At 41.8% G+C, this 12760-nt stretch overlaps 1 long non-coding RNA gene across 1 annotated transcript; it reads right to left on the bottom strand.

Moving 5' to 3' along the window:
• Positions 1–702: 702 nt before the first annotated feature.
• Positions 703–8402, bottom strand: LOC143521182 (uncharacterized). The gene is made up of 3 exons (XR_013132686.1): positions 8388–8402; positions 8089–8211; positions 703–4336 (listed from the first exon to the last, which is right to left on the bottom strand). It is a non-coding gene; the product is annotated as an uncharacterized LOC143521182 (long non-coding RNA).
• Between the last annotated feature and the right edge of the window lie 4358 nt (positions 8403–12760).

Below are 12760 nucleotides of genomic sequence, written 5' to 3' on the forward strand. Positions count from 1 at the left end.
GCACGACGTCGCGTGCGCCGCGCTTCAGCGCGATGAACAAAATCATGTTTGCAGGGTTCATACACCTTGTGGAATTCAAACACTTGTATGTCACTTTCAATGTCCATTTCAATATTTCCCAGCACGAGCAAAGACACTTTGTCAGACGTTCAAAAGACGTCCACTGAAAAGCCAGAATGAAAGTTTTAGCGACGTCTTTTTTAAACGTCTATTACTGCCGTTCAGTTGCATTTTTTGCACGTCCTGACATCCAATAAAGGTCCTAGTCAGACGTTCAGATAGAAAACTCGTCATAGACGTTCATGTTAAGTTAAAAGGTTAAGGTCCTAGTCACACTGTCAGATTTTGAACCAGTTTTGAATGTCCACCAGACATGCAAAAATGGGTCTGGACTGACCGACGTGATACAGACTTGATTTGAACGTCTTTCTGACGTCGTATGTTTGTTGGGATAAGTTAAATATTTATACATATACTCGAAATTATTCGCTTTTTTCTCACATTATTTAATGGTTGTTTATTTTCAAAACGCCCAATCATAATGTCTTCATGTTCTCTCATGTTTCATCCTGTAATTACAAGATGCTCATATTTGTTAACACAAAAGAACTGTTCAGTCAGACAGATATTTGTTGTGAAATGAAGTTACAATTTCAAGCATTTTCAAACACAAAGCAACATTCATTTGTTTGTTTATAAAAAAATAAAAAGGCTTTAAAACGGAAATTAGCACCGTATCTGAATTTGGTATCGAAAATGGTATCGAATTTCAATATTTTTTTAAGTATCGTATCGAAGTTGTAATTCTTAGTATCGTGACAAGCCTAGTTCTACATGTCACTTCATTCATCACGCGCTGTTCAACAGAGTTGTGTAAGAGATTGTTTTGTTTACTTAAATGCCTCAGAGTCCGTTTCTACAGGTTGTAGGTCGGTTGTGTGTACATGTTAGTGTGTGTGTGTGTGTGTGTGTTAGTGTGCACATGAGGTGCTTCTATGAGTAGGTGGTTGTTTATGTGTAGATTGTGTTGTGTATGTTGAGGTATGAATGAAATGTGCATCGAGTTGTGTACAGTATAAGTGTTTGTGTGTCCATGAAAGTACAGTCACTGATCCCTGATGTAGGTTGGGGTTTAGGATCTAAATTCCCAGTTTAGGAAGGACATACACTGTGCTAGAGTGATCAAAGGTTTTATTCAACACTGACTGACGACCTGACCTGCGAAATCACACAGCAGGCAGAACTTCAACACATACACACACTTCTCCACCTCACACACATCTCCACCTCACACACTTCTCCACCTCACACACATCTCCACCTCACACACTTCTACACCCCACACACATCTCCACCTCACACACTTCTACACCCCACACACATCTCCACCTCACACACTTCTACACCCCACACACATCTCCACCCCACACACATCTCCACCCCACACACATCTCCACCTCACACACTTCTCCACCTCACACACATCTCCACCTCACACACTTCTCCACCTCACACACTTCTCCACCTCACACACTTCTCCACCTCACACACATCTTCACCTCACACACTTCTCCACCTCACACACTTCTACACCCCACACACATCTCCACCTCACACACTTCTCCACCTCACACACTTCTCCACCTCACACACATCTCCACCTCACACACTTCTACACCTCACACACTTCTCTACCTCACACACTTCTCCACCTCACACACTTCTACACCTCACACACTTCTCTACCTCACACACTTCTCCACCCCACACACTTCTACACCCCACACACATCTCCACCTCACACACTTCTCCACCTCACACACATCTCCACCTCACACACTTCTACACCTCACACACTTCTCTACCTCACACACTTCTCCACCCCACACACTTCTACACCCCACACACATCTCCACCTCACACACTTCTTCACCTCACACACTTCTCCACCTCACACACATCTCCACCCCACACACATCTCCACCTCACACACTTCTCCACCCCACACACTTCTCCACCTCACACACTTCTACACCCCACACACATCTCCACCTCACACACTTCTACACCCCACACACTTCTCCACCCCACACAAATTACAGATATTCCTTTATAACCACATACTGATGTCACCACCCTCTAGTTCCTCTAGTTCCTCTAGATCCTCAGACGGGCAGACGGGTCTGGTGCTGTGAGCTACAAACTTGTTCCACCAACACAAGGGACCATATACATCTCGTCACTCTGTTAATGTGCTTTACGGTCCCATGCAACAAAATTAACAACTTAAATCATCATTTCAATTTCAAGACATATTAGTCATGTAGTTTGTTAATGCAGTCAAGCAAGCCATAAATGAGAACTACATATGAATCTGTTAACTTTGTGAGTGTATTAATATGGGAAACCAGATATAGGAATTAGGATTTGATTGAATGTTTGTTCTTTTATAATTGAACATCAGTGGCACATTATCAGGTGTTTGACTGTTTGATGTTATTTTCCATTAGCTCTAATTATTCTGGCTTATCCTGACTGCAATGCAAAACTGGAAACCATATTTACACAAAATTTTCAGATCTTCCTATATGCTGATATTTTACCCTCATGTACATTTAAACTACTTAATTAGGACCTTCTTGTAGTTGTCAGAGATTATTAGACATACACTTGGGAAAGTACATAGTAATCTTTGTCTTGCAATCAAGTTAAGTATTAATATTGCACTTGCAGAAAATCTAAACCAATCACCAATATGATATTCTCTGTAACTCATCACTGTTTGACTGAGGACTCTCTACACCATCCCAGGGTTCAGTGCGGGCTTTCTCACTTTCATAGGCTTCGTTCAGCAAGAATCGAACTTGGACTCCTGGACCAATAGGCAGACTGTATTCATACTCATAGATGTCATAAGTGTAATCTGGATTTGATTTCTTCTCAAAATTCCCAATCCATGTGTATTTTTTATACTTGTGATTATTATCCAGTGTACTTGTGTAGAGTCCGACCCAAGAGCTCTTAAAGACATTTGTCCAATCAGTGAAGGACTTCCTGATGTAGAGTCGAGCACAAGCATAGCCTCCTTTAGTATAGAGCTGCAGACTGGCATCATAACCTGTAATAGTAGTTGGTAGAACTCCGTTGGCTTCATCAAAATCTGGGCCACTCCAGACACGTGTATAGTAATTTGTTTCATAGAAGAAGCTGTCAGCACTCCTAAGAAATCTTAGGTTTATCTGCAGACCTGGATTTAGAGGTGAACTAGTGTCAATAGTTCCATAAGATCTTCTATGAAGAGGGAAAACCTCTAGTTCAGTTTCCTCTTGATAAAGGCCTATGTTCATTTTCATTTTCAGGACGTTCTCTGGTATCCCACTCCAAGTGATCCTTGCATACCCCTTCGATGTCGATTTCACCTGGAGTTTGATGTTATTGTGTTCCTGACATTGGGGGGAAGCGTCCGGTGAACATGGTCTTCGTTTTGGAATGATGCAGGAAAGAGTCTCTGAAAATCTGAGGACCCTGTCGGGGTTATAACCTGCACGAATCATAAACCTGACTAAGCCTGGGATATCTGGATATGCTCTCTGTAAATCTGAAATGTTTTGTTCGTAATCTAAGATTTTACATAAATCATAACCTGATAGGTTATTACAATCTATGCATGTATCATCTGTAATAATACCCTGAATCTCTCTAAGGAGTGATGGAAGGACTCTGTAGGTGTGGTCTGGATCATAGCCACTCCCTCTGCTTCTGTCCTCATAATGCTGCGTAATGTAAACTTCTTCTATTGTGTCTTGTTCGTCTGACATTCTAATTACAACTCTATCCATGTTTCTCATTTGACCTTCTGCATTGTAGTAGTCCTGGGTTACATACCCAGGCAACTGGTTTGCATTACGCACACTGAGACTCCCCAGAGAGTAGTACGCACTGCTCATTTTAGATATGTGAGGAATGCGAGTTATCCAGTGAGATATTGTATTCCTATACCGATGAAAGCCATAATCTCCCCGAGATGGATTGAAATTACGAGGCCATGTAATGTTGTTTTGATCAATTTCAACACTGTTGGCAAACCAGTAAAGTGTCTGGAGGCCATGTCGTGGGAATTTCTGACCAAATGTAGTTTTCTTTTTCAGATCATTAATGGTTTTCAGCTTCTTAAAGATTTTCAGCTCCTCAGTGTCTTCACTCGAAGAAGAAGTTTCCAGGTCATGAGTGGTATTAACCTGCTTCCCAATGGCTTTGCTGAATGTGGCAGCAGTGATGCAGGTCAAGCCCAGACAGAGACAGAAACAGAGTAGAACCTTCCTCTCCATCTCAAAGCCTGCAGAATCGCAAAGATAAACTGTTGCATTAAAAGTTGATTAACTCTTTAATCATGTAAACTGAACAAGAACTCAGTGATCGAGTGCAGATGTAGATAAACTAGCTGCACTATTTTTCAGAACCTCAGAATTTGACAATATTTCACATTTCACTCATCATTTTAAAATCAACATTTTAAAAACAATCAATAATAACTTAATGTAGGCATGATTCTTCACAATAATGTATATTATAAATAAATCAGAGTCAGGGCAGCAGTGCAGTCAATTGCTGACCATTGCAGACACATAGCAAAATAAATTTAGCCAATCAGCATTGAATCTGATGCCTAAAGGGGTCTTTTTTTTATTCCCTGCAGAGCCGTTGAGCCAACGATGGCAGTCTAGCTACCTAGGTTGTGAAGTGTGTGTATTTTATAGTATTTTTTATTGATAGTGTCACGGCAGGCTGGTCCAGCTCCATAGGGGAGCTGCCCACTTCACAACACTCCACCTCCTGTTCACTCCCTAGATCACAATCCCCTGCCTACCGATTATTGTTTACACCCGTCTCTAATCACACTCCTTATAAGCCCACAGATCTTGCATGTCAGTGTTGTGTATTCCCTGCACCATCTTTGTTGTCTGATGTCACCCCGTTTTATATATAATACTTGAAAACTAACGAGAAAAGCTACAAAAGTTTTAATTCGTTTTTAACACCAGTTAATAGGACATTTAGACGCAACACCTGTTAATAGGACATTTAACCAGTCAGTGTTGCTCTAGACCCGACACCAGTTAATAGGACATTTAGACTCGACACCAGTTAATAGGACATTTAGACCCGACACCTGTTAATAGGACATTTAACCAGTCAGTGTTGGTCTACACCGACACCTGTCCTACATCCTTGCACTCACGGCACATAGTATTACTCTTATTACTTGCAGTGATCAACCCATACTGTATTTTGTCCACATTTTACAGCAATCACCAAACAATAACCAGTAGGTACCATAAATTTGTGCACATTTCTAAGTATTGCCTGATCAATCCATAAATACTGTCAATGGTTGGGAAGAAAGAAAAGCAAAATCAAAGGAAACAGAATATGAGTCGACACCAGTTAATAGGACATTTAGACTTGACACCAGTTAATAGGACATTTAGACTTGACACCTGTTAATAGGACATTTAGACCTGACACCAGTTACCCTCCTATTATGTGCATCCTTGTCAAACAGCCGTACTGTTTAGGGTCACTTTAACCCTGGTGCATGTTTAATTGTTCAAAAGATGTCTGAAACCAAAAAAATCCTAACAAACAGTATGAATATTTAATTACTAACTACATTAATAATTATTCTATCAATATTTAGTGCAATGGTGTTTCTTACTTGTAACAGGTAATGGTTCAATTAGGATCGTTTTTTATAAAAATGTGAAAATTTCCATGTTCAAACTGATACCAAACACACACAACACTCTCATACACTTATACACACACACTCACACACACATACACACACACACATACACACACACACACACACACACACACAGACACACATACACACACACACACTCTCATACACACACAGACACACACACACAGACACACACACGCACACAAACACACATACACACAAACACACATACACACAAACACACACACACACAAACACACACACACTCTCATACACACATACACACACATACACACACACACACACACACACACACACATATACATACACACAAACACACACACAAACACACACTCTCATACACACACACACACAAACACACACACACACACACAAACACACTCAAACACACACTCAAACACACACTCAAACACACACTCAAACACACACTCAAACAGACACTCAAACACACACTCAAACACACACACACAAACACACACAAACACACACACACACACACAAACACACACACACACAAACACACACACAAACACATGTAACCGAATGGACTGGTTGGGAGTCAGGGTGCAATAATGGGGCCAGGACAAAGGGGGAGCTGTGGGATTTGCTGCGGTGAAATGCTGGGTTCATGGGGAGAGGAAGAGGACCCTTTAAAAGCTGGGCCTGTGGAGGGCCCCAGGAGTTTTTTTTTGGTCTCCTTCGTGTCAGCAGTGGGTAAGGTGGATGGTGTGCAGTTGGTTGTTTTGTTAATTTTAGTAATTTATGTATGTTTGTGATTGGTGCTGCCTTTGAGTGCCAGCATCAGGCCAGAACAGGCTTAAGCTCTGGTCTCCTTTATTAGTTTAGTTTGTGTGTGTTTATTTGTTTACTTGTGTTAGCTCTGTTTGATTGTCCACGCCAGGGCGGCCGACCTGTGCTGGAACTCTGCACACCTTCGGCCTTCCCCAAGTGGCTCAGCCCGAGGTCCCGTAGTTGTAGTGCTTGCTTCTCGGTGGTTTGTGGTGGCCTTCCTTTTTTTAAATTAGCTCTAGATTAAGATCAATAAAGTAATGGCGTATTTTTAATTATTTTAATGTTAACTTGACCAGTATTGGGGACTGCAGGCTGTAGCCATTGTGTGTACGCCTACCACTGGGCCTTGGTGGGACATTTGATGTGTGAGTAGCTACTAATATGGAGTGCCATGTATGAATTTTGTGTGCGGTGTTTGTAGTGGTGCCATTTGTGAGCCTGGAATATTATTGCACTTGGAACTTTATCTCGATTGATCTGGTGTGTTTTCTTGGATTTATTTAAGGTCCCAGTGGTGGGTGGCAACCTCTGACTCCTCCTTCCTTCTCCTAAGAGCCTGGTTTTGAATAAATTGTAAACCTTTTGACACCTGACTCTTCATTGTCTCGCGTGGTCGACAGAACCTGGTTACACACAAACACACACACACACTCTCATATACACATACACACACACACACTCTCATACACACTCTCATACACACACACACACAAACACACACTCAAACACACACACACACAAATAAAAAAAATAAAAATAAAAAAAATTTTAAAAGGGTCAAAAATTTAAAAAAGGGTCAAATTGACCCGAACAGTATCTATGTGATATAAACATGCAGGGGGTGGTTGCAAATAACTGACATGAATTATTTTCATATAATATGTTGATTACACTAATTAACTCAAGCAGAATAAGTTTCATACTGAAAACATTATTTTAAATAGTTTTCCTACATCTTCAAACTTTGAAAAGGGTCAAATTGACCCACAACACGATAGGAGGGTAGGACATTTAGACCCAACACCTGTTAATAGAACATTTAACCAGTCAGTGTTGCTCTAGACCCGACACCAGTTAATAGGACATTTAGACCTGACACCTGTTAATAGGACATTTAGACCTGACACCAGTTAATAGGACATTTAGACCTGACACCAGTTAATAGGACATTTAGACCTGACACCAGTTAATAGGACATTTAGACCCGACACCTGTTAGTAGGACATTTAACCAGTCAGTGTTGGTCTACACCGACACCTGTTAATAGGACATTTAACCAGTCAGTGTTGCTCTAGACCCGACACCTGTCCTACATCCTTGCACTCACGGCACATAGTATTACTCTTATTACTTGCAGTGATCAACCCATACTGTATTTTGTCCACATTTTACAGCAATCACCAAACAATAACCAATAGGTACCATAAATTTGTGCACATTTTTAAGTATTGCCTGATCAATCCATAAATACTGTCAATGGTTGGGAAAAAAGAAAAGCAAAATCAAAGGAAACAGAATATCAGTCTCACCTCAGACTACTGTGCTGTGATTTGTCTTCTCTGTTCACCTGCTGGTCCGTCTCTTTCTCTGTTGTCTGTCTCATCAGACTTAAATACTTCATCCTTCAAGTAAAACTGACCTCCCCGTGTCAGCTGACACAAGTGAAAACACATACTGTAAAAACCTGGTTCAGCTAAACCACACTAGTTTAAGTTTCATATCTCCTTCTTCTTACAATAAATCTGCTGTCAGCATTATTTAACTGTTGATAAGTGACACATTTGTTTTTATCTGATTGTAGATCAGTGGTAAATGTAAAAAGGTTTACATGTTATACTGATTTAAGCCCCTCCTCTATGACTCCTCTTCATCTTCCTCTTGATAAAGGACAAAGCACCTTATTGTGTGTGTGTGTGTGTGTGTGTGCGTTTGCCATGACCCCCTCATTGTGTGTGTGTGTGAGAGAGAGAGTGTCTGTGTGTCTGTGTGTCTATGCCCCCCTCGTTGTGTGTGTGTGTGTGTCTGTGTGTTCGCCATGGCCCTCTCGTTGTGTGTGTGTGTGTGTTCGCCATGCCCCCCCCCCCCCCCCCCCCGTTGTGTGTTTGTGTGTATGTGTGTTTGCCATGCCCCTCTCGTTATGTGTGTGTGTGTGTGTGTATTCGCCATGCCCCCTCGTTGTGTGTGTGTGTGTGTGTGTGTGTGTGTTCACCATGCCCCCCTCGTTGTGTGTGTCTCTGTGTGTTCACCATGCCCCACTCGTGTGTGTGTGTGTGTGTCTGCCTGCCACACCCCTTCACGCACACACTCCATCTGTTACATCACTATGAATCTACAAGTATATTGTTTATCTTTCAGTCTTTTTTACCCTATTTTGCCAAAAGTGTTCACTCATCCATCCAAACTATGACCCATGAGCCATCTAAGGCCCCTCCTACATGGCCTGTGACCTGTATACGGCCCCTGCTACATGACCTGTGACCTGTATAAGGCCCCTCCTACATGACCCATGAGCCATGTAAGGCCCCTCCTACACGGCCTGTGACCTGTATAAGGCCCCTCCTACATGAGCCATGTAAGGCCCCTCCTACATGACCTGTGACCTGTATAAGGCCCCTCCTACATGCCCTGTGACCTGTGAAAGGCCCCTCCTACATGACCTGTGTAAGGTTTTTCTAACCCCTTTTCTAGCAAAGGTTTTATTCAACAGTTCAGACTGGGGAGCAGACCTGCAAAATCACACAGCAGTGCAGCAAATTTACACACACACACACACACACACACACACACACACACACACACACACACACACACACACACACACACACACACACACACACACACACACACACACACACCTCTCTCCCATCACACACTTCACCACCCACACACCTCTCCACCTCACATACACCTCTCCACCTCTCACACATTACACCACACACACTTCTCTACAAACACACACCTCTCCACTTGGGTTTTTATTAGCTGTAAGCCATAATCACCAACATTAACAGAAATAATTGAAATCGATCAATCTGTTTGTCATGAGTCTATATAATGTGTTCTATTTTTAAAATCGAATTACTGAAATAAATTACCAGTAACGTTTTGATGATATTCTAATTTGTTGAGATGCACCTGTAGTTCATGTTATTTGCCCAGTGGTTCTTTCATTTGTCTGTTTCTCCTGGACTAATGTCGTAAAAACCTGTTTTTATATTAGTCGTGTTTCTGTATTGAATTAATTTGGCTTTACAACCTTGGACCATCTCAATGATTATGACTCTGGATTTGCCCTGACAAGATCTTCTTAAGTACTGCAAATGACTTGCAGGCATATAAAATTAATTCACATTTGCCTTAGAAATTCGTAGAACCTCGCTGGTGAAGTCAGATCTTTACTCAGGAGGTCTCATCGTGGTCGCCAAAATTGTCGTAGAAATTCTCTGTCACAACAACCAAGGTCTCTCTGTAAGAATAGTTACAAGCACTTGGAGAGTGTCAGTGAAAGCAACACACGCATGCCAGTTGGTTACTTCACTAAAGCACTCTAGCTTATTGAATATTTTGCCAGTCCTTATACAGTATATGTTTTGAGGGACTAGTCATGTACACATACCATTCAGAAACATATGATAGATACCTCATATGCTCATCATCAGTACACTTGACTAAAGCAGTGCATGTTTCCTTCTCCCTGGGGGGAACATTATACAAGGGTCGGGAAAATGTCAGTATTCTCCTTTCCGCCCTCATCTTGACCCGAGGATGACCCAAAATTTCCTCATTTGGTAGCAAGCAATGTTCAAAAATAATGTCTTGTATTAGAGATATGCAAACGCGGCAGTTTCCATCTCAATTCCTCTCTTTTTGTACTTCCCAGTACAAATATTAACAACATTAAAGGGTGGAAACTAACAACTGTAAAGTTATGCATAATCAACCATTATTGAAATCATTATTGTTGAAAACATCACATATTAAATATTAACTCAGGAATGATTGAAACCATGATAGTATTAGTATACATTAATTCTATTGATGTTAATGTATTACTAGAATACTGAACTTAGAGCAAGCAATTTAAGAATACATGTTGCCTTCTTACAGTCAAATCACAACAATCTTAGAAAAAACATCCCCCACAACACACCTTCTTCTTTCATTAATTGTCTGTTGTGATGGAAATTTCATGATTTCCCTTTATGCCAGGCTTTCTTAGAATACATTAAACACATTAGATGTATATATTAGGGCTCTTTGCATATATGTGTGTTAATCACAGCTTCAGTAGGTCTCAGATGTGTTTGTCTTCTCTCTGGACGGCCTCGGCTCAGTCCTAATCTCATGTTCTTCTGGTGTTCCTAAACTGACCTCGCTGGAGGCGCTGGCCGGTCCCCCCTAATCTCAACTTGGAAGGGACTACGGCGGCACTCAGTCCACCATGCCATCATGAGGATGCTGAGTGTGGAGGGGGCATGCGAGGGGAGAGGCCAACATACATCTGTCCAATCATGTGTTAATTATGTCATGTATTGTCCAATCATATTCTGTTGATCACCTCATGTTCACCTCGTGGACACAGTGTGTGCTTATGATTAAGAGTATAAGAGATGAGAGTTCAGAGAGAGGAATTAGCTCTCTTTTGCAGACATCTTGTGTGTTTGTAACAGGGGTCTCTGGAACTAATCTATACTTGCTTAATTAATCCATACTTGCTTAATATATCCATACTTTGTTAAATAAATCATTGTACTTTATTATCTTACCCAACTGCTTCTGACTTTTATTGTGCTCACCGTTTAAGGGTTTCAGAATTTCAACCACACTGTCTAATTTGGTAACATTTTACATATCCTTTGTCGGAGGAGAATGCAGTCTCGGCCTCAGCTTCCTGGTTCTCCTATACAGGTTCCATTTCTGCACAAAACTCTTCGTCATACCTGTTCATGTTTTCGTTCAGGTGAGCCATCTGACACACATGCTGTCTATCATACATCACAGTCATACACCACTGACACATTATCGGTCTACAACAGAGCAAAACTGCTCAGGCCATGATCACGGGCGTGGCCACCATAAGTCACGCCTTCCAAGACCTTACGAATGCTGCCTGCTCCATACATGGGTAACATTATATGGGCTACTCCTTGGAACCCTTCTGCACCGTGGGGGTTCGTCACTAGTAATAACATTAAGATGTGTTTCCACTGCCACTAATGCACATCTCCCTCTCTGCGTCCACAGCAGGAACAAATACAATTTGTGCTCACACCACCAATACCAATCTGGAACCCACAACTTGGGATCTGTTTTAAAAAGCGGTATGACTTCTGCTAGGTGTGGTTCATTCCACCCTTTCAGATTGAGAGAGTTAACGCACTGCTCCTTAGTTAAACCTCTCTGGGATGAGGCTATTCCTTTTGGATAGACACACTCCTCGCCTCCGTCAGCTTTTACCACACACTCAATCTGGTCGTTCCTGTAAATACACAAAGGAAACACAAAAACACCAAAACACCATCCACGGTGGCTGGCTCTGGTATTTGGTGGTCTCCCATGGTGGCCATATTTTGGTCTTACCTGCATTCTCATTTGCATGAGAACGATAGGGAGGACCTTGGTTCACCCCAGCGTAGTTCCTGCACATGCCTTACTTAATTTGTTTTTCCAAGTTGCCGTTTTCTCTCCCTATGGCCCCTGCACTGGCTGCGTGGTTGGCACTGTGTTGCTTCATGTCAAATCCTAAAAATGTGCTTACTGCTTCCAAGGCCCCACTGATGAAGGGGCTTCCATTATTCCTAGATATCATTCTTGGAATGCCCCACTTCGAAATGATTTCTTTCACCAGGGCTTTGGCCACGGCGTCTGAGTCCTGCCATGTTGTCGGGAAAACTTGAACCCACTTTGAAAACATGTCCACAATTACCAAGTAGTGTTTCTTCCCTTCACTTGGTGTGAACTCTACAAAATCCATCTGCAAATGGTCAAACGGTTTCTCAAATGGTCAAACGGTTTCTCAGGTGCTGCTTGTTGCATCTGTGTTGCATCTGTGCTCCTCATCACTGCTGACAGAATTTCTGAACATAATTAGTAAACCCATGTGTGACCCAATGTGTCTTTAATTGATCGATCATCCCCCCTTTTGACACATGGGTCAACTTGGCATAGTACGGAAACATGAATTTAGGCAAGCACGGCTGG

The sequence above is a fragment of the Brachyhypopomus gauderio genome, chromosome 1 (assembly GCF_052324685.1).
Source record: "Brachyhypopomus gauderio isolate BG-103 chromosome 1, BGAUD_0.2, whole genome shotgun sequence".
NCBI classification, from domain to species: Eukaryota; Metazoa; Chordata; class Actinopteri; order Gymnotiformes; family Hypopomidae; genus Brachyhypopomus; species Brachyhypopomus gauderio.